Here is a 21,155-nt window from a genome sequence, read left to right on the forward strand (position 1 = left end):
CTTTTACAGGGTCTGCTGCTTCAGGCATGACATATGATTTTGAAACTTAAGTTAGCAGAAACACCTGAAATGGAAGGTTAGGTTTGTCTGGGGATATTGTTTTGACATTTATGGAAACACCGACAGAGACAAGGTATTTCAAAGTATTTGCAAACTATTGGTTTTCATCTATGTCATTATCAGCTGCCCTCAAGGAAAAGGAACAGTGAACTTTGCTGCACAATCAAAACAGCTGTGGTGGGAAAATATCCCTTGAAAAGACTAGTAAAGCTCAAGAAAACTGACATGGCTCTATTACTGAGCAGAAACTACCATGTAGATGTGCTATGCTGGCTTGAAAGGAAATGTGTAAATTTCATGTCAAAATATGCATATGTAGAGGCCAAGGCAACATATAGACACTATTCTACACCTTAAAAGAAATTCATTAATGAACCAAGACCCTACATTGTCAAAATGCACAACAAACATATGTCAAAAAGTACAACAAACATATGGGGGAGGGCATGGGGGGGGGGGGGGGTGCAGACGTGTTGACTGAACTCTTCAGGATTAAATTGAGGTCATGGAAGCAGTACATGCTCATTGTCAATTGTCATTTTCCTGTAGCCATTGTCAATGGATGCAACTCTCCTGATGTCATATGGTCCAATTGGCAGGGTTACAGAAGAGGTACCTCTTGCAGTTTCAAGCTAGTATTGCTAAAGTTCTACTAATTACAGGAAAATCAACTTCCCAAAAAAGACCACAGAAAGAACTGTATTTGCTCTTCAAACTACGGATATGCATTATGATCGTTCTGAACACTTTGCATATGTGGTAGAGAAGAAAGACTGATAACTGTGCATCAAGTATACTACAGTAATAGTTGGCACTAAGTGTATAGTGGATCTATGTCTCAATGTAAGTAAGAAGTTTTTCTGCATCTCTCATGGAAAAGAGTAATACTTCATGAGGTTTCATACAGAGAAGAGTTTCAACACACTCCAGAATATGATAAAATGTGAAAATAGACTGTGAAACATGCCAATACAAAAATTAAGCTTTTATTAGCACACAGGGCCGAATTTGTTTACTTAGAGTAAACTTAGTCCAATCCAAGCTGTTGATTGAAAATGCTGTGCATAGGCTTGTAAGCTCTAAAATGCAATATATAAAGCAATATTTCGCTTAAATAACCCAATATTAAATTAATTTTGTTACTGTGGTGTCACTGCCTGCAAGAGTTGCTTAATACCAAGCATTCAAAAACTTTTTTGAAAAAATTGTATGAAAAATATCAACAAAAACAATCAATTTTCAAAGATATAAGTGAATAGATAAGAAATCTACTCACCAAGTGGTGGCAGAAAAAAAATCAGTTTAAAAGTTGTGGAAACTGGCAAGCTTTCGTCGTCCTAGCAAAATGGTTGAAGAGAAAGGAAGATGGGAGAAGGAAATGGACTAGCGAGGTTTAGGAAATAGGGGAGAGTTATGGGAAAGTTGCTTAGAGCCCCGGGTCATGGGAACTTTACAAATGGGATGAGAAGGATAGACTGGTTGTTGGCGACTGCATCAAATGAGTTCTGGAACCTGAGAACTTAAAGGTGGAAGATAGGGTAATAAGCAAGACAGAGATTACTGAAAAAATGTCATGTATATTTAGTAAGAGCAGAAAGATAAGTGCATTATATGTGGTGGACAGAAGGTCCATACAATAATAGAAATAGTTTTTAGTTTTGTGCATCTTTTATTTTCTCAGCTGTCTATTATTGCCTATCCCCTCTCCTGTCCACTGCGTATAACGCACTTAGCTTTCTGCTCTTGTCAACTCACGCATGATGTTTTTTCATTAATTTCGGCCTTGCTTATCACTCCATCATCCACATTTAAGTTCTGTTTTCCAAATGTCTTCCCATGCAGTTCACATCAGTCAGTCTTTACCTTCTCATTTCATTTGGTGTATCTCCTGTGACCTGGGGTTCTGAGCGACTTTTCCATAACTCTCCCCACTTCCTAAACCTCTCCGAGTCTTTTACCTTCTCCCACTTCCTTTCTCTTCACAACCCTTCTGCTAGAAGTACCTATTGGTTCCGAAATCTAGAGCACATTTCCATAAACTTTTATGCGCATGTTCTACTGCCATCACTTACTGAGAAGATTTTTTTTATATATTATATCTAAGTACTTAAAAAAGTGTAAAAACTACATTTATGCCCTTAAAAGGTGTAAAACTAGTGCAAATATTTTTTTCTCAAAACTAAATTTTTTTTAAAGAAAGGGCCAAATCAAAGGCTTATGACTGTCCTAGCTGAAAGACATGTAATGTCCTCTGCATCAAAACTGCAAACTCATTTCCTCGAAACTCAAAAATATAGAAAACATTATGTTGCATGGTAGCCATTTTACAACTGAAGGGAACTGGCTGTGTAAAGATGCAAATGGCCTAGAGGTAATTTACACAATTATAAGAGCTAAGGACTGGTAACCAAAACTTTGATACTCTTTTTTCTAATAGTGTGTAAAGATGGCCATAAACCACTGCACACTTGTGTTCAGATTCAAAAAATGTGTGAATGGAAAAAAATTGTTTTTCCTCATTTTCAAAAAATTTCACGATTTTTCTTCAGATGCCTGGAGTTTTGGAGAGTTGTCAACAACATATATTGCAGGACAAAACAGGTGTACAGTTGTTAACTTGCTGAAGTATAAGGCGATGTTTCTTTTACTTATTATTAAACCAACAAAAAAATAGGTGAATATTTGAACACTGCAAAGGATCTATGTACACTGCCTGTCACAGCAGAAGTACATAAAATCCCTTTCGTTTGGACCAAATGCACAATTGTAACCTGGGCAAAACGGAGAAAACAGAAGAAGAAGCAGCAGCAGATCACACAATGAGACCAGGGAACCACCCAGTTCGCTTCTCGGTTACCGTGGTTTTAGGATCATTCCATATCAAACCCAAACAATTTTGAATGTTAATTTATCTTGACCTCTCAGACTTTATGTATCTAGCGTCCCTACATAGTTACAAATGAAAACCATATATTTTCACGATTTAATTAAAAAATTATTAAGCCTTGAATATTCAAATTTTCATTAAAAACTGCTACACCCTGAGGTAGTGAATTGACAATTTCTCCAGCACTAGGTGAGATATGGACCTGCAAAATGTGTCATTTTAAAGCTCTTTAGAAAGGCTTTCATTTGGATGCAACATGATGATGTTTAAAAACTACAATTTTTTAAAAACTTAAATAAATCTTAAATTTCTAAAAAAGCCATATTTTAAAAATTTTGAAAAAAATTGCTAACTTTCCTTGCTCTATACTCTTAAACCTCAAAGTTTCATTTTGGAATCATCATGGGATCAGGTCATACAAGGAGTAAATCTACTACATACCTGAATCATGTCACGTGAGATGGATGACGTCATATTACAAAATTGATACCTGAATCATGTCACGTGAGACGGATGACGCCATATTCCAAATTGCGCAACTATATCATAAAATTTGTGGCATCTGGTGTAAATGGTAGCTCACAGTGTCACTGCAGTTGTACCTATATTTGCCTTTCGGACACACTTTTCCTTATGTGTCTGTCAGAAATTTTAAAGTGTATCGGGCAAATTCAGACATAAATTGACCACTTCTTTTTAATTCTACATTCTTCTTGTTGATTTTAGTAACTTTCAACACATATTACGGAAGGCCTAAAACTGTATTCTAGCATGCCCCTGTGATGCAGACACGGTGTGTGAATGTGCCATTCACCAAAATTTGAAATTTATAATTGAAAATGCAAGGTTGAACTTGGTAACAAGTGGAGAAATACTGACACACAAAAATTGTCTTGCAAAGACCTTGGGCAATCCACCATCAACAGACTGTCAGTCTGGAGACTATAATTCACGCCCTGGGAACAAGCAAATCAAGACCATACTTCAAAACACATTCTAAGAACGCTAATACACAAAGTCACCTTCCAACAGTGGATTTCTGTGGACAGGTGTAACCTGGAACCATTACAAAAAAAACAACTACAGAGTTCATCAATTTATTTTGTAATAAGCTGTCTATGTTGGTCCGTCGTGACTTAATTGCAAAACAACAATGTTCATTTATGAAACACATTGGAGAAAGCCTACAAGATTCACAGTTTGCTCACTACTGTGATTCATCATTTCTGATGCAGGATGAGGCCCAGAGCTATCATTGGACAAGTCAGTAAGCCACTTTTCACCTATATGTTGTGTACTACAAAGGAGAAACAGAAAAAGAGCATCTCAGTTAATGTTGTTATTTCAAACTGTCTTCAACATAACACTGTGGCTGCCTACTGTTTCTAGAAAGAACACACTGAATTCTTGAGAAAGCACCTTGAACACAAAAAATTTACTACTTTCTGATGCTGCTGCTCAGTACAAACACAAGAAAAAATTTTAAACCTCTGTTTCCATCAATTTGATTTTGGCTTTGAGGATGAATGGCATTTTTCAGCAACAGCTCACGGAAAAGGGCCTTGAGATGGAGTTGGTGACACAGTCAAGATGTTGGCGGCACGAGAAGGTTTGCAACATCCACATGACAATCAAATTCTTACACCTCGGCAGCTTTTCAACTGGACAGTGGAAAATCTCTCAGGAGTACATTTTACATTTGTAGCTCAGGACAGATACATAGAGACAGTCACATTTCTAAACAGTTGCTTCAGCAAAGTATTAACAATTTCAGGCACTCAAATGATGAGGTTTGGTTTTGTTGGACACTCATCTACGTGGTCATCAGCGCCCATACAAAGTTGCAATTTTTCATACAGTCCAATTTCTTTACTCAGTCCAACTTAGCCACTGGGGCACTCAAAAGTTTCATGCATTCACTCCTGTAGCTTCAGGTATGACAAAAATCTTTGTAAATATATTCTTATATGCTCGAAGTTCCAGTTGGCCACCAAACACCAAAAAACACCGTCACTGACAGGTATAAATGGACACATATCTTCAGTGTATAACAAGCGGTGGCTTGTATACATTTTGGGGAAGAAGAAGAACTAAAGGTGACACTTCTCCATCAGTGTGGACATCTCCTCCTTTTGCATACCCAGAAAAGCCATATATTATATGGATTCATGTGGTGCATTTTCTATGTAAGGTGACACCGGTGACTAACTGGTTGAATATACACCTTGCCAGAAAATGAGTTTCCCAAAATCAACAGAGCCTTTGCAGTTAATTCCAATTTATAAGAAGTTCTGATAAACACAGCTGTTCATAAATGTCAATTAATAAGTAAATTCTTTTACAGGGTGTATACATGGACAAGGAAAAAAATTCCCGCATTTTTCCTGGATTTCCCGGTTAAAAATACACTTTCTTCAGGGTGAAAATACACTTTTTCCGTGTAAAGTGACAGTATACTCTTCCTCAGCACTGCTAAAGTCATCAATCCTTTGAATGTTTATCGTTTTATATACCGACATAGAATTTCCTGGCACTTTAGAAAACGAAACTCAAGGAGGGGGGGTGGGGGTGGGGACACGTTTTGAAAGAATGTGCAGCAAGATGTACACTGCATATTTTCGTATTACGAAGGTATAAATTTGAATTCCACCAAACAACGCATGTCACTTTCCGAAGCATTGAAATCGAGATTGCAATGCACTTTTGTAAGCGTCATAGCTGATTCACGTGATCTCACCAGCTGATAACAGCAATAGGACATGTGAAGTACCGTGTTTACTCAAATCTAAGCCGCACTCTTTTTCCAGTTTTTGTAATCCAAAAAAGGCGCCTGCGGCTTAGAATCGAGTGCAAAGTAAGCGGAAGTTCTGAAAAATGTTGGTAGGTGCCGCCACAACTAACTTCTGCCATAGAATATATGTAGCGATACACAGATATGTTTTGCAGGCACAATGATAAATACTGGCGCCAAAACCTCCGCGTCAGTACATAAATTTTAAAAAAAAGGTGGAAGACGAGCTTTTTTTCTCCGCCCCGAGTTTCGACCACTGCATTTTCATACATTATCCAACGAAGTAAATACAAATTCTGTATTGTTCATCTTCGAATGTAGCAGCATTTCAATGTACTACGAAAATCCGACTGGCAAGACTGTTTGGGATGTTTGTCAATATGGCCAACTCTACGTTCTGAATTTTTTCCTACCTGTGAGAAGAGGTGGTTGCTAATAGGAACTTTTTGGATTGTGAATCACATGCAGTATTCTCTTCACCATAAGAATAATTACGAATATAAACATTTTGCCATGTATTCTTTCGTGTTTGCTGCTGTCTCATTTAAATCCTGCCTGCCTAATAAACTACGAAACTAGAGTGAGACAACAGCAAACGCGGAAGAATATACATATCATGTCATGTTTATATGTGTATTATTCTTGTGCCTAATAGTGATACAGTCAGAAATGAAGCACGGCAATCGACTAGATTTTTAAATCTAAGATCACTCTAACTTCTGTGCAGAATGTAATGTACTAAAGAGGTGCCTGCAAAGATTTTCAAACGGAGAAAAATTTTCGCTAAACTCTCGTTCAGAAAATCTTCTATCATACGCAGTCTATTATTTGGTTCCTGTTGATCATTATCAAAGAAAGCAGCAGTGTAAGTAACAACAAATAGCAGTCTCTTGCCATTGTCTCGCTAATGAGACGATCCCTCTCTCTCTCTCTTCTTCTTCTTTTATTTATTTATTTATTTTTTATTAATTGTAAGCGGCGGTAGCGCGCACAAAAGCAAACCAGCGAGCGGCGACAGGCCGTAAACACTCATCAGAATGTGACAAACAATGCATGACACAGTACAATAATGCATTTTCAGCTTAAAGTGACGTAAACACCTATAACAAAAAGAACGGCACTTATCAGATCAAAGAAAAATAAGCAATCAATTCAAACCAGACGAAGCATGTGAAAAAGGAAGGGTACCCGTATAAATACGGACGGAGTGCTGATGCATAGCAATGGCTACCTGGTAAAGCTTAACTGCTAAGCTTACGACTCAAACCAAACTACTGTAGCTGTATCGTCATTCATTCGACCTAAATTGTGTCATATTACAATGAACCAACTTTGTTTCGATTTGGAGGTGCGGCCTAAAACTTCTCTCCCCCCTTGAATTTCGAGTCTCAAATTTCAGGAGCGGCTTAGATTAGGGAATTTTTTTTTTCCCTTGATTTTGAGTCTCATTTTTCATGTATGGCTTAGATTCGAGTAAATACGGTAGTCAGCCAATAGCAAGATGAGTAGTGCGAATACACGAATAAGAAAAGTTAATGGCTTAAATTAATATACATAGCATTCACATATAATATTGGTCTCTAAGATTAATATGTTGGAAGAGAAGCTAAGCTTCCATATACAATGTTGATCTTTTTTTGCACATGTTACACTTTAAGATAGATCACACAAATCTGCTAGTAAAATTTTTAATAACGACACAAATGTCTCATCTTCTGGGCTCGAAATTCTTCTAAATGGTCATCCTCAAAGACTTTATTTTTAAATGAGAGTCAAACGCTTTGTGATTTAAGAAATTCATCGTACATTCTTGCACATAGTTCATCTTGCGTAAAAGGAAATCTGCTTTGAATGTAATGCTTTTCAAACCACCATTCGCAATATTTTCCCGCGACCTGTTAGAAATAGGTTCGTTTCAGCAGTTGCAAGAAAGCGCCAGATAACTGGCGTCACCACGTTTGCGCAGCTACGATGACACAGGAAGCCCGTATGTTCGTACATGTAAAACATTAAAAGATCTTACATTACGTCATAAAAGAAACAAGACATCAAAGGATACTTGAAGTGCGTTGGGATTTCGCGAAGCGTACTAAAATGCACAATTCGGCTTAAAATGCACATCCGTATGTAAATTTTCTTGGAGTACCAGTACTCATGTTTGGTTCTTTATTATAGCATAATGCCATATGTGCACTTCAAATGCAGCGAACAGTTGAAACTAACCAATAGTATAAAATGAAACACTTTGTTTCAAATAAATTGACTGCCTCAGTAGAAAGGAATAATAAAAGCCAAATCTCTTTAGCAAACCAGCAAAAATAACTTCACTGTTCTGTAAGGCGATTAATGCTCGACTGCCAAAGGTGGAAATAAAATCTGAAACTTTTAACATATTTTAGCCTGCCGTAATTATGCAAACGTATTTTAATTCATTTGATAGCTCCCAGCCACAAAAATCCGTTTTGTTATCATTTAACGTGAGAGCAATAAACGAGGAGGAAACAACAAAAATCACTGAACGTAAACACAGGTCACGTGTAGACAACCCACCTCCCCACCACAACTCTGACTGCTCTGTGCATCAGCCCCGGAACAGGGGCAATACTAAGTAGTGGCACCCAGCCGTAACCAGAAGCAGAGAAGGTACTACTCATATGCGACTCAACTGCGCATGCGCAAGAGCCCGCCCGCAACTGCTCAAACCAATCTAATTTAAACAGTTGTCACGTCACGCTCATCGGAGGCAATTTGTTGTTATAAAGCATTGCATAGTGTTCCTAAAGCCTTTGACACACTTTACTGTTGGCAGACACTTGTATGAGCACTGTTTTGTTGTTGTATACAGCGCATTTCCTTTGCAACTTGAGTTTTATTTTCGTTTTTCTTTTCTCCAGTTCACATTTTGTTGCTGCATTATTATTCTGCAGTAGCAGGATACAATAATATTTGATAAGAGTATTGGTTCTTACCAGTCAAAATCACAAAAATTTAACTGAAAACTAAAACAATGAAAAATTCCCAGAATTCTAAATAGTTCCTGGGTTTTTCCCAGTTTTCTCCCAGGTGAAAAAATTCCCCGGATCTCCCAGTTGTCCCAGGTCATATACACCCTGTTTTAAAACTAATTTGGTTAATTGTTAATGCAAAACCTCTATGAAAGTCATTTTTCACACAACACATGGAACTTGAAAATTTTGCGACATTTGATCCCATGATGATCCCAAAATGAAACTTTCAGAAGTGCAAGAGTATAGTCCACGAAAATACTGTGATTTTTTTCAAAAGTTTAAAAATATGGCTTTTTAGAAAATTAAAGTTTATTTATTACTATCTTTAATTTAATTTTTGAATACTGTTATTTTGCATACAAATTAAAAGCCCATCTAAAGAAATTTAAAATGACACAATGACCTCATCTGGTTCTGGCAAAAATGGCAATTTACTACACCAGGATGTAGCAAATTTTAATGAAGGTTTGAAAATTCAAGGCTTAATATTTTTTTCATTAAAAAAAAAAAAAAAAAAAAAAAAAAAAAAAAAAAAAATTGTTCTCGTTGATAAGTATGCAGAGGCCAAAGTACACCTAGTTTCATCAAAATTTCAGAATGTCAAACTTAATCTGTGTGTCGATTTGACACGGAATGACCTCTAGCAAGATCTAATCACTACTACGCATGCAGCAACAGAAATTCAGAAGCACAGAAACACCTTTAACAGAAAAGGAGGGCGACTGAAATTACATTAATTGTGTGTCTTAATGCTAAAGAAGACAAAAGGCACCCACTCTCCTCCACTACAAGCTCAGTAACATGTAAGCACGACTCTGTGATCTTGGGCAGCGGTCCGATGATGACACAAACCTACCATAGTGTGGACACATTTAAACAGTTTGGCTTGCTCGGTTTGTTCAAGTAACTGTTTTCTGAGTCATTAAAGCCATCGACATCACCAGCATTGGGAAATGCAGCATTAGGCAGAAAATTACGCCTTGGAACATGGCTTAATGCTCATAAAACAAATATTTCCAGTAACAGCAATAGGAGACCCCAACAGCATACATCCACAAGGGCAAAAACTAAACAACTAAACGGAGCAACTGAAAAGGAACACTACAGGTAGGCGATCTAAAACAGCAATTGGTTGCCAACTGGCTGGCAATGCAGTTCCACACAAAGCGTGACTCTGAACTGAGAAACTGCAGTTGTCATGTGCAAGTGTGATGGAGGAGTGCTGTTTGTTCCACATGAGTATCTTTTGGTTACACTTAACATGTCGAGTACAGATTCAAGCTCAGAAGAAGATATAGTTCTCTATTATTATTTATCATCATCATCATCATATTTACTACACATAAATTAGAAAATTAAGAAAATTCTAGATTCAACCATACATTTAAAGAAATATGAACTACAGGCTATATAAAGCAGGCAAGGAGCTGCAAGGCACAATTGAAATTCATACCTTTTTATAGGAAAAAGATAACTCAAGACAGGCACAAATAAAAGACACAGTAGCTTTCTGCCAAGACACCTCCAGAAAAGGAAACACAAAATCATTCATACAAGCAAGCACACGTCATGCGCATGACCGCCATCTCTGGAAGCTCAGACCAGAATGAAACTGTCATGTAGAATGGAAACAGCAATCTAGAGGGGGTGGGGTGGGGTGGAGTAGGGGAAGGGAAAAGGGAAGGGATAGCAAGAGATGGGTGGAGGTCGGGAGGAAAGTGCTGTCTAAGTGTGCTGGGACTAGACTGCCAAGATACAAATTGCAGGACAGTAGGTTGAAGCCCAGATAATGTCAGGAGTGAAGAATGTGTTGTTAGGATAACTCCCATCTGCGCAATTCAGAAAAGCTGGTAGTGCAGGGGAGGATCCAGACAGGCTCGGGTAGAGAAGCAGCCACAGAAATCATGCATTTAATGTTCAGCTGGATGGTGTGCCACAGGCTGGTCTATTTTGCTCTTGGTCAATTCTGGCAGTGCTGATTCATCCTGGTGGCAGCTGGCTGGTAGTCATAAAAATATAAAAAGCTGAGCAATAGTTGAAAAAGAGTTAGTATATGACATGGCTGCTTTCACACGTGTCCCAGCCTCAGGTGCCCTGGCCTCAGATGGGGTAAGACGAGTGTGTGACAGAACTGGAATAGGAAGTGCTGGGTGGGTGAATTGTTCAGTGACAGAAAACCGCCTTAGGAGGGGTGGGGACGGATCTCGGGTAGGATGTCCCAGATTTCGGGCCATGATGATAGGTAATTAAAGTCCTGTCAAAGGATATGGTTCAGTTGTTCCAGTCCAGGGTGGTATTGGGTGACTACCGTATTTACTCGAATCTAAGCCGCACTTTTTTTCCGGTTTTTGTAATCCAAAAAGCCGCCTGCGGCTTAGAATCGAGTGCAAAGCAAGTGGAAGTTCTGAGAAATGTTGGTAGGTGCCGCCACAACTAACTTCTGCCGTCGAATATATGTAGCGCTACACAAGCATGCGTTGTAGGCACAAAGATAAATACTGGCGCCAAAACCTCCGCGTCAGTAAATAAATTTAAAAAAAAAAAAAAAAAAAAAAAAAAAGTGGAAGACGAGCTTTTTTTCTCCGCCCCCAGTTTCGACCACTGCATTTTCATACATTATCCAACGAAGTAAATACAAATTCTGTATTGTTCATCTTCGAATGTAGCAGCATTTCAATGTACTACGAAAATCCGACTGGCAAGACTGTTTGGGATGTTTGTCAATATGGCCAACTCTACGTTCTGAATTTTTTCCTACCTGTGAGAAGAGATGGTTGCTAATAGGAACCTGATGAAATGTGAATCACATGCAGTATTCTCTTCACCATAAGAATAATATGAATATCAACATTTTGTCATGTATTCTTTCGTGTTTGCTGCTATCTCATTTAAATCCTGCCTGCCTAATAAACTACGAAACTAGAGTGAGACAACAGCAAACGCGGAAGAATATACGTATCATGTCATGTTTATATTCGTATTATTCTTATGCCTAATAGTGATACAGTCAGAAATGAAGCACAGCAACTGACTAGATTTTTAATTCCAAGATGACTCTAATTTCTGTGCAGAATTTGATGTACTAAAGAAGCGGCCGCAAAGATTTTCAAACGGAGAAACATTTTCGCCTAACTCTCGTTCAGAACATGTTCTATCATACGCAGTGTATTATTTGGTTCCTGTTGATCATTATCAAAGAAAGCAGCAGTGTAAGTAACAACAAATAGCAGTCTCTTGCCATTGTCTCGCTAATGAGACGATCCCTCTCTCTCTCTCTTCTTCTTCTTTTATTTATTTATTTATTTTTTATTAATTGTAAGCGGCGGTAGCGCGCACAAAAGCAAACCAGCGAGCGGCGACAGGCCGTAAACACTCATCAGAATGTGACAAACAATGCATGACACAGTACAATAATGCATTTTCAGCTTAAAGTGACGTAAACACCTATAACAAAAAGAACGGCACTTATCAGATCAAAGAAAAATAAGCAATCAATTCAAACCAGACGAAGCATGTGAAAAAGGAAGGGTACCCGTATAAATACGGACGGAGTGCTGATGCATAGCAATGGCTACCTGGTAAAGCTTAACTGCTAAGCTTACGACTCAAACCAAACTACTGTAGCTGTATCGTCATTCATTCGACCTAAATTGTGTCATATTACAATGAACCAACTTTGTTTCGATTTGGAGGTGCGGCCTAAAACTTCTCTCCCCCCTTGAATTTCGAGTCTCAAATTTCAGGAGCGGCTTAGATTAGGGAATTTTTTTTTTCCCTTGATTTTGAGTCTCATTTTTCATGTATGGCTTAGATTCGAGTAAATACGGTAGTCAGCCAATAGCAAGATGAGTAGTGCGAATACACGAATAAGAAAAGTTAATGGCTTAAATTAATATACATAGCATTCACATATAATATTGGTCTCTAAGATTAATATGTTGGAAGAGAAGCTAAGCTTCCATATACAATGTTGATCTTTTTTTGCACATGTTACACTTTAAGATAGATCACACAAATCTGCTAGTAAAATTTTTAATAACGACACAAATGTCTCATCTTCTGGGCTCGAAATTCTTCTAAATGGTCATCCTCAAAGACTTTATTTTTAAATGAGAGTCAAACGCTTTGTGATTTAAGAAATTCATCGTACATTCTTGCACATAGTTCATCTTGCGTAAAAGGAAATCTGCTTTGAATGTAATGCTTTTCAAACCACCATTCGCAATATTTTCCCGCGACCTGTTAGAAATAGGTTCGTTTCAGCAGTTGCAAGAAAGCGCCAGATAACTGGCGTCACCACGTTTGCGCAGCTACGATGACACAGGAAGCCCGTATGTTCGTACATGTAAAACATTAAAAGATCTTACATTACGTCATAAAAGAAACAAGACATCAAAGGATACTTGAAGTGCGTTGGGATTTCGCGAAGCGTACTAAAATGCACAATTCGGCTTAAAATGCACATCCGTATGTAAATTTTCTTGGAGTACCAGTACTCATGTTTGGTTCTTTATTATAGCATAATGCCATATGTGCACTTCAAATGCAGCGAACAGTTGAAACTAACCAATAGTATAAAATGAAACACTTTGTTTCAAATAAATTGACTGCCTCAGTAGAAAGGAATAATAAAAGCCAAATCTCTTTAGCAAACCAGCAAAAATAACTTCACTGTTCTGTAAGGCGATTAATGCTCGACTGCCAAAGGTGGAAATAAAATCTGAAACTTTTAACATATTTTAGCCTGCCGTAATTATGCAAACGTATTTTAATTCATTTGATAGCTCCCAGCCACAAAAATCCGTTTTGTTATCATTTAACGTGAGAGCAATAAACGAGGAGGAAACAACAAAAATCACTGAACGTAAACACAGGTCACGTGTAGACAACCCACCTCCCCACCACAACTCTGACTGCTCTGTGCATCAGCCCCGGAACAGGGGCAATACTAAGTAGTGGCACCCAGCCGTAACCAGAAGCAGAGAAGGTACTACTCATATGCGACTCAACTGCGCATGCGCAAGAGCCCGCCCGCAACTGCTCAAACCAATCTAATTTAAACAGTTGTCACGTCACGCTCATCGGAGGCAATTTGTTGTTATAAAGCATTGCATAGTGTTCCTAAAGCCTTTGACACACTTTACTGTTGGCAGACACTTGTATGAGCACTGTTTTGTTGTTGTATACAGCGCATTTCCTTTGCAACTTGAGTTTTATTTTCGTTTTTCTTTTCTCCAGTTCACATTTTGTTGCTGCATTATTATTCTGCAGTAGCAGGATACAATAATATTTGATAAGAGTATTGGTTCTTACCAGTCAAAATCACAAAAATTTAACTGAAAACTAAAACAATGAAAAATTCCCAGAATTCTAAATAGTTCCTGGGTTTTTCCCAGTTTTCTCCCAGGTGAAAAAATTCCCCGGATCTCCCAGTTGTCCCAGGTCATATACACCCTGTTTTAAAACTAATTTGGTTAATTGTTAATGCAAAACCTCTATGAAAGTCATTTTTCACACAACACATGGAACTTGAAAATTTTGCGACATTTGATCCCATGATGATCCCAAAATGAAACTTTCAGAAGTGCAAGAGTATAGTCCACGAAAATACTGTGATTTTTTTCAAAAGTTTAAAAATATGGCTTTTTAGAAAATTAAAGTTTATTTATTACTATCTTTAATTTAATTTTTGAATACTGTTATTTTGCATACAAATTAAAAGCCCATCTAAAGAAATTTAAAATGACACAATGACCTCATCTGGTTCTGGCAAAAATGGCAATTTACTACACCAGGATGTAGCAAATTTTAATGAAGGTTTGAAAATTCAAGGCTTAATATTTTTTTCATTAAAAAAAAAAAAAAAAAAAAAAAAAAAAAAAAAAAAAAAAAAATTGTTCTCGTTGATAAGTATGCAGAGGCCAAAGTACACCTAGTTTCATCAAAATTTCAGAATGTCAAACTTAATCTGTGTGTCGATTTGACACGGAATGACCTCTAGCAAGATCTAATCACTACTACGCATGCAGCAACAGAAATTCAGAAGCACAGAAACACCTTTAACAGAAAAGGAGGGCGACTGAAATTACATTAATTGTGTGTCTTAATGCTAAAGAAGACAAAAGGCACCCACTCTCCTCCACTACAAGCTCAGTAACATGTAAGCACGACTCTGTGATCTTGGGCAGCGGTCCGATGATGACACAAACCTACCATAGTGTGGACACATTTAAACAGTTTGGCTTGCTCGGTTTGTTCAAGTAACTGTTTTCTGAGTCATTAAAGCCATCGACATCACCAGCATTGGGAAATGCAGCATTAGGCAGAAAATTACGCCTTGGAACATGGCTTAATGCTCATAAAACAAATATTTCCAGTAACAGCAATAGGAGACCCCAACAGCATACATCCACAAGGGCAAAAACTAAACAACTAAACGGAGCAACTGAAAAGGAACACTACAGGTAGGCGATCTAAAACAGCAATTGGTTGCCAACTGGCTGGCAATGCAGTTCCACACAAAGCGTGACTCTGAACTGAGAAACTGCAGTTGTCATGTGCAAGTGTGATGGAGGAGTGCTGTTTGTTCCACATGAGTATCTTTTGGTTACACTTAACATGTCGAGTACAGATTCAAGCTCAGAAGAAGATATAGTTCTCTATTATTATTTATCATCATCATCATCATATTTACTACACATAAATTAGAAAATTAAGAAAATTCTAGATTCAACCATACATTTAAAGAAATATGAACTACAGGCTATATAAAGCAGGCAAGGAGCTGCAAGGCACAATTGAAATTCATACCTTTTTATAGGAAAAAGATAACTCAAGACAGGCACAAATAAAAGACACAGTAGCTTTCTGCCAAGACACCTCCAGAAAAGGAAACACAAAATCATTCATACAAGCAAGCACACGTCATGCGCATGACCGCCATCTCTGGAAGCTCAGACCAGAATGAAACTGTCATGTAGAATGGAAACAGCAATCTAGAGGGGGTGGGGTGGGGTGGAGTAGGGGAAGGGAAAAGGGAAGGGATAGCAAGAGATGGGTGGAGGTCGGGAGGAAAGTGCTGTCTAAGTGTGCTGGGACTAGACTGCCAAGATACAAATTGCAGGACAGTAGGTTGAAGCCCAGATAATGTCAGGAGTGAAGAATGTGTTGTTAGGATAACTCCCATCTGCGCAATTCAGAAAAGCTGGTAGTGCAGGGGAGGATCCAGACAGGCTCGGGTAGAGAAGCAGCCACAGAAATCATGCATTTAATGTTCAGCTGGATGGTGTGCCACAGGCTGGTCTATTTTGCTCTTGGTCAATTCTGGCAGTGCTGATTCATCCTGGTGGCAGCTGGCTGGTAGTCATAAAAATATAAAAAGCTGAGCAATAGTTGAAAAAGAGTTAGTATATGACATGGCTGCTTTCACACGTGTCCCAGCCTCAGGTGCCCTGGCCTCAGATGGGGTAAGACGAGTGTGTGACAGAACTGGAATAGGAAGTGCTGGGTGGGTGAATTGTTCAGTGACAGAAAACCGCCTTAGGAGGGGTGGGGACGGATCTCGGGTAGGATGTCCCAGATTTCGGGCCATGATGATAGGTAATTAAAGTCCTGTCAAAGGATATGGTTCAGTTGTTCCAGTCCAGGGTGGTATTGGGTGACTACCGTATTTACTCGAATCTAAGCCGCACTTTTTTTCCGGTTTTTGTAATCCAAAAAGCCGCCTGCGGCTTAGAATCGAGTGCAAAGCAAGTGGAAGTTCTGAGAAATGTTGGTAGGTGCCGCCACAACTAACTTCTGCCGTCGAATATATGTAGCGCTACACAAGCATGCGTTGTAGGCACAAAGATAAATACTGGCGCCAAAACCTCCGCGTCAGTAAATAAATTTAAAAAAAAAAAAAAAAAAAAAAAAAAAGTGGAAGACGAGCTTTTTTTCTCCGCCCCCAGTTTCGACCACTGCATTTTCATACATTATCCAACGAAGTAAATACAAATTCTGTATTGTTCATCTTCGAATGTAGCAGCATTTCAATGTACTACGAAAATCCGACTGGCAAGACTGTTTGGGATGTTTGTCAATATGGCCAACTCTACGTTCTGAATTTTTTCCTACCTGTGAGAAGAGATGGTTGCTAATAGGAACCTGATGAAATGTGAATCACATGCAGTATTCTCTTCACCATAAGAATAATATGAATATCAACATTTTGTCATGTATTCTTTCGTGTTTGCTGCTATCTCATTTAAATCCTGCCTGCCTAATAAACTACGAAACTAGAGTGAGACAACAGCAAACGCGGAAGAATATACGTATCATGTCATGTTTATATTCGTATTATTCTTATGCCTAATAGTGATACAGTCAGAAATGAAGCACAGCAACTGACTAGATTTTTAATTCCAAGATGACTCTAATTTCTGTGCAGAATTTGATGTACTAAAGAAGCGGCCGCAAAGATTTTCAAACGGAGAAACATTTTCGCCTAACTCTCGTTCAGAACATGTTCTATCATACGCAGTGTATTATTTGGTTCTTGTTGATCATTATCAAAGAAAGCAGCAGTGTAAGTAACAACAAATAGCAGTCTCTTGCCATTGTTTCGCTAATGAGACGATTACTCTATCTTTTTTTTGAATTGTAAGCGGCAGTAGCGCGCACAAAAGCAAGCCATGCCGCGAGCGGCGACAGGCCGTAAACACGCGCTATCAGAATGCGACCAACAATGCATGACACAGTACAGTAATGCATTTTCAGCTTAGTGAGACGCAAACACCTATAACAAAGAAAACAGCACTTATCAGATCAAAGCAAAATAAGCAATCGATTCAAACCACACGAAGCACGTGAAAAAGGAAGGGTACCCGTATAAATACGGACAGAGCGCCTGACGCATAGCAATGGCTACTTGGTAAAGCTTAACTGCTAAGCTTACGACTCGAACCAAACTACTGTAGCTGTATCGTCATTCATTCGACCTAAATTGTGTCTCATATTACAAAGGACCGACTTTGTTTAGATTTGGAGGTGCGGCCTAAAACTATACTCTCCCCCTGAATTTCGAGTCTCAAATTTCCGGTGCGGCTTAGATTCGAGAATTTTTTTTTCCTTTATTTCGAGTCTCATTTTTCAGGTGCGGCTTAGATTCGAGTAAATACGGTAAGAGGGCATTACTCTATAGCTGGTACTTGGGGTTGGTTGAAGGAATTGGGGTGTGTGGGGAAATGGCACAGGAGATATGTTTCCTGATGAACGCCTCAGTCAGACCCTCTACATACTGGGCGAGGGAGTTCTTGTCACTGCATATACACTGTCCCAGGGTGGCCAGGCTGTATAGGAAGAATTTTTTGCTGTGGAAGAGGTGACAGTTGTCGAAATGCAGAAACTGTTCATGGCTAGTGGAATTAATATGGACGGAAATGTGGATGGAGCTATCAGAGAGGAGGAGGTCCAAGTCCATGAAGGAGGCACACTGCATTGAGGAGGACCAGGTGAAGCTGATGAGAGGAAGGTGTTGAGGTTGTGAAGGAATGAGGGTATCTTCATAATCTGGACTCAGGCGAAGACACCCTTTCCTCATTAGGTACAACACATTCTCCGTTCCCGAAATTATCCCAGCCTCCACCTACAGTAACTTACTGCCCCACTCCTTCCACCCAGCCATTTCCAGCCCCTCCATCCTATCATCTCCTCCCTATTCTCGACCGATCGCCCTTTTTGTGTCGCCCTCTATCAATGCACCTGCCCATCTTTCCCCTTCCCCGCTCCTCCTCCCCACCCCTCAGATCCAATCCAGCCTCCCAACTTGTGCCTGTAGCATGTTCCACTCGACAGCACACTCTCCCTCCACCCTTACCATGCTATCCCCTTCTCTGGTCCCTCCAGATTGTTCCACTGTACCTAACAATTTTCTTTCTGGCCCGAGCTGCTGGAGATGGCGGTCATGCATGTGCAAGGTATCCTTGCGCACAAGTGTGTGTGTGTGTGTGTGTGTGTGTGTTTTTCCTTTTCAGAAGGCGACTTTGGCCGGATGCTAATTTGTAACTGTCTTTTCGTTGTACCTCTCTGCAACTCGCAAAGAGTAGCAATCCCACTTTTTCTTATAGCACTGATATTCCAATCTGGAGTGCCCATTGTCCGACAGTATTTTATGGAATGACTAAACAGTGCTATAGTTATTTGGCACAGTAGATTTCTTCTGCCATAACATGACATTACTTTCATTTTGAAAGCCCTAATGTCTTGAGATTTATACATAGTGAAACCCCCCTTTAACACTTTTCAAGGGACCTTTTTTTTTTAAAAAAATAAAAAAAAAAAAAAAGGTGTAAACTGTAGTAACATTTTAAGCTGCAGAAGTTATGTATAGGATACCCTTACATTTTCGCACTTTATGGATGACGTATGTACATAATTGGCATACACATACTTGTCACGGACTCTTTTATTATGTAATAAAAACCACTGATGTAACTGGAACTGATAACTGTCCATAAAGTAGAAACATCTGAGTCAGTTTTATACATCATAATCAATGTTTCTGGAAAGCCTGCAGCTGTCATTCACTATCTAAATAACGAAACACAGCACCTGTTACGTATTATCTCCTGCTTAGCATGATGCATTTCCAGAATTTTTCATCAAGTACAAATATTTAGATAAGTATTTTGTGCGGTGTTGTCATATGTATTGTTCTGCTTCTCTTGCACTGTAGTCATCTTTGCGAGATAACAGGTACTCTGCCTCCTCAGTTATGTAGAAAACCACACATACGCGCATTATCACAAAAAATACATACAGAAACACTGCACTTGACAATGAGGACAGATTCTCAGACAAGTTTTGCTCAGCGTGAAAAAATACGTAATTGGAGCTGTTTTTAAACCAAAAACATTTGAGCATGCAAAGTGAGTGAAGGTGTCAACTAGCACTAATAGCCAAAAGACGAAACATGCCAAATATGGTTTCACAAAGGTGTCGTCATGGCAATCACAACAATCACGAACCAGCTCATGTGAAGTAGGCATAGTTTGGATATGGTTGTGATTGGTCGCGATATCTTTATTCGAACAAACCTAGTTACTCCCATCAGCCAACAGGCCAAGTGGAGCTTGGTAGCAGCAGGACATACAGCACAAATTGTTCCTACTTTTATATGTTCACCATTTCAAATCCGCTGAGTAGAGCGCCCTCGTGTCAAAAAACTTAACCACATAATGTCTGTAACACTATGCGACAACCGTCATGCCAGTGTCATTTTATGTCACTTTTTCTCCATGAATATTTTTTCATAAAGCGTAAAGCATGGGAAAATTATGAATACGTTGTCGCAAAATCGGGTGTAAATTAACACTGTGGACATAGGAAATTGGACAGCAGTGATAAAAAATGTCATAAACAGCAGGAAAACATTAATTCTGGCAATGTAAAAGTGGGGTATACTGTATGTGGAAAGGTGGTCATAGCGGTTTGTGCTCATTTATATGTGAACACCATTGCATTTACATATATCATATCAGAGATCTGTGTCTTTTCTGTCATTTTCTTCATTTGTTTTCACTTGAAAATGCAATTTTGCAAAACGAGAAAGACTGCTAGTCATACAAAAGAATACTCTCAGTATGATTCACGTTTTTTGTACAGCTGCTCCCATTAATGTACTGGTAATTTTATTTTAAATAATATCTGTACAGTATACTATACATATGTATATGTAATTCTTTTCCCACTTCAAAACACGATATCTGTGTCAGATTCCTCCTGTAGTGGTTGTATAAAAAGATGTTTCTTTTACTTCTCGTGCAAAGCTAATGTTCACAACTGGCTCGTTCATGTTCAAATTAAACCAACATGGAGCTGTGTTCTAGGACATGACACAGCCCACATTACTTGGCAGTGTGGATGCAAAGATGTTGGTAACTGATTCATAACACACTGCAAGCAATTTATATGTCACTCTGGAATTGCACCATCTACACAGGAAGTGATTGAAAATCAACAAATTAACAGCTCGCACCAGCAACAGGTTTCATTTCAGTTGCTCCTTGAGCAGAAGACCAAGATGCCCACACAGTACACAGGTACCCAAGGGCACCATGTCTTAAATGTCTACGGCACTATGGCAAAGACTGAGCACTGAGGTCCACAGAGCTCCTGGGGTAAGGTACAGCACTGTGAGTTGTGAAAGGTCAATGTATCTATATCCTCGTCACTAACACCAGCATGCTCTTCTTGTAAGTCACTTGAAAGCTGACCTGTCCAACCTGAGAGGATGCACATATCGGTAGAACTGACAAGCAAAAATCCACTGTGCTATCAATGATCAAATTTACCAAATGCTGCTAAACTATGAAGATTGAAATTTTGTGTCAGTACATATTATTCATTAAGGTCCACAGCCACAAATGCT

The 21,155-nt window shown here is 38.9% G+C and overlaps 1 protein-coding gene across 12 annotated transcripts in view; it reads right to left on the minus strand.

Annotated features, from left to right (window-relative positions):
- The window catches only part of LOC126106316 (YLP motif-containing protein 1-like), a 432,507-nt gene that overhangs the window by 385,513 nt on the left and 25,839 nt on the right, over window positions 1-21,155 (minus strand). The gene's annotated exons all lie outside the window — the stretch shown is intronic.

The sequence above is a fragment of the Schistocerca cancellata genome, chromosome 10, assembly GCF_023864275.1.
Source record: "Schistocerca cancellata isolate TAMUIC-IGC-003103 chromosome 10, iqSchCanc2.1, whole genome shotgun sequence".
Lineage (NCBI taxonomy): Eukaryota > Metazoa > Arthropoda > Insecta > Orthoptera > Acrididae > Schistocerca > Schistocerca cancellata.